We start from the raw sequence: 6,165 nt of genomic DNA, 5'->3' as shown, positions 1-6,165 counted from the left end.
GTGGAGGTCAAAAGTTTGAGACCATCCTGGACTCTATTAAAAATACAAAAGTTTGAGACCACCCTGTCTCTATTAAAAATACAAAAATTGACTGGGCTTGGTGGCGGGGCACCTGTAATTCCAGCTACTAGGGAAGCTGAGGCAGGAGAATCACTTGCACGTGGGAGACAGAGGCTGTGGTGAGCCGAGATAGTGGCCATTGCACTCCAGCCTGGGAGACAAGAGCGAAACTCCATCTCAAAAAAACAAAACAACAACAAAAAAACCCAGACTTCAGTTCCAAGAATTTTAGAGAGAAGGCATTAAAGGCATTAGAATGGCAAGAGTAAGGCAGGACTTTATCCTAGCTTTCTGGGGAGATCACTGAGATAGTAAGTTCAGCATAGCAAATAAGATGTGAATCACTTTACCAGGACTGGCATGTTAATTTGGGAGGTGGTCTTACAAATAATGCAGGGGTTTAGTTCCTATTGTAAGGATCCATGTTTTCTGAGGTCTGAAGTTTTTACATATGGGTAGGGTTTCTATAAGTAGGTATAAAAGGAAGTATTTTGCTAGATGAGGTGGCCCATGCCTGTAATCCCAGTAGTTTGAGAGGCTGAGGTGGGAGGATCACTTGAGGCCAGGAGTTTTGAGACCAGCCTGGGCAACATAGTGAGACCCTTTCTCTACAAGAATAAAAATAAAAAAATTAGCCAGGCATAGGAATTCACACCTGCAGTCCCAGCTACTTAGGAGGCTAAGGCAGGAGGATTGCTTGAGCTCAGGAGTTGGAAGTTGCAGTGAGCTATTATCACACCACTCCAACCTGGTGAAAGAGCGAGACCCTATCTCTGACAACAACAAAAAACTAAAACATTTTGCTGACGAATACCACAGTAATCTTCAAATCTATAACAATAATGTAATATTTTATTATTAACTGCTTGACATAACTCTAAAGTGCTTTTTTTTCTTCTAAAATATTTTGGTTGCATGCTACTTGATTATATTTTAGTATAGCAATATTTTATAATACCTTTTTTATATATTGATAGCTTTGAAAGATTTCTTTAAGTTTTACAACTATTTATTACTAATGACATTCTAGCATGAAATCTGACACATTGCAATGCATAAAAAAGATGTACTTGCTGTTTCTAGTACTGCCATGGTTTTGTGCCCTAGAAGCCCAGGAATTCTCATAAATTGGATCTTGTACATTTCCAATCAAAAGAAAAAAATGTAGAGGGGTTTATAGTTGTATATACTACTGCATTGTTCAGTATACTTCTGAAAAGAGAGAATTTCCATTTTGACTAGGATTTGTTAAGGATCAAATATTTTCCTTATGCTTTTCCTGCTAAGTATATTAGTTTGCTATTGTTGCATAACAGATCGCCACAAACTTCAAGTTTTAAAAGAATACATCATGTTTATCTCACAGCTTGTATGGGTAAGGAGTCCAGCTACAAACTGAATCTTTTGCTCAGGGTTTCACTGGACTATAATCAAGGTGCTTGCCAGATTGTATGCTTATCTGGAGGTTTGACTAAGGAAGAATCCACTTGTAGGCTTTTTCAGAATGCTGAAAGAATTCATTTATATGTCTGACTGAAGGCCCTAGCTTCTTCTTCTTCTTTTTTTTTTTTTTTTTTTTTTTTTTTTTTTTTTTTTGAGACGGAGTCTCGCTCTGCCGCCCAGGCTGGAGTGCAGTGGCCCGATCTCAGCTCACTGCAAGCTCCGCCTCCCGGGTTTATGTCATTCTCCTGCCTCAGCCTCCTGTGTAGCTGGGACTACAGGCGCCCGCCACCTCGCCCGGCTAGTTTTTTGTATTTTTTAGTAGAGACAGGGTTTCACCGTGTTAGCCAGGATGGTCTCTATCTCCTGACCTCGTGATCCGCCCGTCTCGGCCTCCCAAAGTGCTGGGATTACAGGCTTGAGCCACCGCGCCCGGCCGGCCCTAGCTTCTTATTAGCTGTCCACTGGGGGCTACCCTCAGGTCCTAAAGGCTGTCCACAGTTCTCTGCCACATAGCTCTCTGCAAAGGCATTTTACAATATGGCTGTTTGCTTAAGGGTGAATTTCTCAATTCAGTTTGCTAAGATAGTCTTATATAATGTAATGTAATCACAAGACTGATATCCTAGCACCTTTGCTTGCTAATGTAACCTGATCAAGGAATGACATCTTATTAATTTGCCATAGGCAAAATATGATGGAAAGCAAGTCACAGGCTCCAATCATGCTCAAAGAAAGGGGATTATATAAGAGTATACCTTATTGGGAATCACCTTTGGGTGTACATGTACAATAATTTTCCACAGAGAAGCTTCTGTACATTTTGTGTCTTGTTTCCTTCTCACCACTTACATAGTTCTGTTGCCATATGTCTAGACACATTCATATTATGATATGACCTCTAGCCCTACACTTTACTGTCACTATGCCAGGTAAGTCACCATAGTAGGTATTTTTTCTAGTGTTATGCCTGGAAGTTTCTTGCAATGGTTAACAATGACTTAGCATAACATGAAAGCGACCAGGAATCACTCACTATCCCTCTAGAGTCAATCTAAAGATATTCTTAATTCAAATTCCCCTTGGCTGGGTCCCAAAAATATACATGGCCATCTCAATACCACTTCATTTGAGGGGAAGGGTGACAGAGGGAAAGTAAGAGTGGAAAGAGATAGTCTTAACCAATTGCAATTAAATTTTTTTTGTTGTTGTGGATTTTTAAAAAACATGTGATCACGTGAAAACGTACTTTCCAGGGCCCCAAGAGTGGACTGAAATAAGTGAGGAATTTGGAAATTAAGTTTCATGAGCTTTATAGGAAATCCATTTCAAGTTGCCATTTATTTATTAACTTACTTGATAATTGTTCTCTGAATCTGAAGTGATGGCCAGAATTTTAAAACATGTGAACATTCTTATCCAATGAACTAGTTATAAATAAATGAAGAAAAAAACAGGAGCCAAGTGTTCCCAAGAAACTAAGTAATTAGGCAGAGCCTACCCACTATACATCAGATAAAGATTCTAACCACTAGAGTTTAAAATATTTGGATTTAATTTGTGAAAAACAATGAAAATCCGTTCCTTTCCCTTAGAGCTACATTTATTGTGCAATCATTGTGTTTCGGAGCTTCATTTAGTTTTATGCATTGCATTTAAGTTATGTGCTACTTAAATTTGTGGCATATCTAGTCTAAATTTTGTTTTGAAAAGTTAATTGGTGATTGTGGCAGGTAGTGCAGTTTTCTGACCAAAAAGGTCAGAAAAAGGTCTCTTTTTCTTTCTTCTTCCTCCCCACCCCAAAAATAAAAAAATAGAAAAAGCCTTCAATTTTTTTTAGTTATCAGATTGCTAAGTGTTCACAGAAATTGAGCCCTGTCTCACAAGACAAATTATTCCCTTAAAGTGTTCAGGGTAATCTTCTTTGCTAGTGGTTTGTTTAGGGTCAGTCATGTGTCCCAGTTCTAGCCAATTTAAGGGGAAGTACTGAGAGTTATGGGAAAGAGAGATTCATAATGAGAAGTGACCCTTTCCTTCTGCCTTTGACCCCTAGAATGGTGACAGCCAACTTCTAGTCAGAAAAAAGAAAGCCTAGTATAATCAGAGAAGCTGAGTCAAAGCTCTGACTTAGCTGATTCTGCATGCCTACCTCTGGACATCCTATAACATGAGATGGAAAAATGCCACTTCTAGTTTGACATTTTTATTCCTTACAACAGAACCCCTTCTAATAGAAACAATGATGTATAAAATAAAAGTTAGACAAACACACACACATATAACCTTTATTATGTTTTGTCTTAATACACACACAATATGAGTTTATTTTGGTAATTTGGAATTACAGGAATTCACAAGGAAGAGATTTTTAAGAAATCACGCAGATAATTATATTAACAGTTTTTGTATATATTTATCTATTGCTGCTATGCATATATTTTATATAACTTTTAAAGTTAGACTAATTGTTTTAAACTTAATTCCTAATAATCATAAAAATAAGCAAGATTAGATTGAATCTGATTTTTTCTTTTAAAATTTCTTTTATTCATATAAGCACAATGTATAGTAATTAGAAAAGCTGAAGGTATTGGTTCAATGTAGGAAAGTGGACCATAGGTAAAATAGATGGAGTTCTAGAAGTGTTTTAACTGCCTAAAAATATTATCTGTTTATGACTACCACCTAAGTTCTAAGACAAGGTCACTCTCAGGAAATTTCAAACTCATTTATCCTATGTTCTCTGGTAGATAATATTTGTGGTACCTTCCCCAGAGTATTTTTTTAGCTACTATATTTCTGTTGAATAGGCTTAAATTGAACTAATGTAGACTTTGTTCAATTTACTGTCATTAGTTAATGTCACTCCTGTACTAAACTGAATTGCTAAAAGAAATTCAATTTTTAACTAGTTTTATAAGCTAAGGAAGAGAAACCAAGATAGAATCTCAAATATCTGATATATTAGATTGACTCTGTAGAACATTTCCTTTTTTACAAGGAGTCCTCACCTTTTATTATAATAGGACATAAAATAAATGATTGTAATATCAAATATGAAATATTATCTGTTGAGTGGATTATCTTTAATTTCAAAGCCATATTTATCTTTTGTGCTATAAATTTTAGTTTATACATTACATTATAATGTATAATTATACATTATAATTTATGGACCACAAAATTCATATAGAATAATTATTTCTGTTATGTTTTTTATTACATATTGAACCTTAAGAGAGTTTCTTGGTTTGAAAACAATAAGCACATTGAAGCAATCTTGTTTCAATATTTACATTTTTATGTTTGCATATAAACTGATGAATAGATTCTGTTATATTTTTATTGTAATAGACTTTTTTATGTGTATACAAAGTCAACTAGGACTTCTTAATCTTTTTTTGTGCTATGAGCTGCTGTGGCAGTCTGGTCCATCCCTCTCAGGATTGTGTTTTTAAATGCATAAAATAATACAAATAGGACTAAAATTAAAAAATACAACTCTCTCTCTCTCTCTCTCTCTCTCTATATATATATATATATATTTTTTTTTTTTTTGCATGGAATGTAGGTTAAGAACCCCTGAGTCAAGATTTTGAATAGCCCTTTAGTTAATGTGTATAAAATTATGCTCGAGGCAATTCCTAAGAGAGATCCATAATGAGCACACAAGAAGAACCAAGCTGAGATACATCCGTTAAACTTGTGTGTGATAAAGCCCTTAGATTGTATCTGTACAAGTGTGTTATTTTTGCTTTTAAATCCCAGAAGTAAGAATTATCAGTTTAGGAATAAGTATATGACAGAGACTTAGAGAACATTAGTTTTGTTTCAACTTATCTACATCCCTGTGTTATCTACGAGAACTATAAAATCTTGGAGTGAGTATACATGCCAACTTTGAGCATTTTAGCACACTACAGAATTTTAGCCTTGTCCAATTCCACTGTAGAACTGGGCCATGAATTGGTTAATTAAAGGTATGAGTTTAATGAAAAAGAAGCTATGAATGAAAGAGTGAGTACGCAGAGGGAGTTTAATTGAGACAGAATTGGAAAATAAGGTAGGATGTGAAACAAACAACAACTCAACACTATAAAACTGAAGTATGAGAGGAGAAAATCAAAGAAAGAAAGGACTTACCATTAGTTGGCAATTTACTTTCCACAATACCACACACCTGGAGTATTTAGAAATTACATTTCATCTTTTGTGTGGCACTACATAGCTCATGTAAATATAATAGTATCTTACCTATTTAAAAAATGTTGAATAGCTTAATTTCTTTTAAGACTCTTATCATGTTTTTCACATTAAATGGGTATTATACTCCCATTATTTTCATCCCTTCCCATTTTTCATAGAAGAGATAGACACAAGCCTGAATTAAATAACAAGGTCTTGTTGTACAGACATATTTTGGAAACCATACTATTCAATGTGAATATCAGTAGGTGTTAGTTGTGCCACGGGCTGCTGTGGCAGTCTAGTCTATCCCCTTAAGATTGTGTTTTTTAAATGCACAAAATAATACAAATAGGACTGAAATAAAAATATTACATGGAAATATAGTGTTGTGCATAGACTGCAGGTTAAGAAACCCTGCATCAAGATCTTTCCCTCCTTCCCCCAACACACTCTGTCTTCTTTGATCTGTACAGACTG

This window comes from Macaca fascicularis, chromosome 5, assembly GCF_037993035.2.
Source record: "Macaca fascicularis isolate 582-1 chromosome 5, T2T-MFA8v1.1".
Taxonomy (NCBI): domain Eukaryota; kingdom Metazoa; phylum Chordata; class Mammalia; order Primates; family Cercopithecidae; genus Macaca; species Macaca fascicularis.
This window is presented reverse-complemented; position numbering follows the sequence as displayed.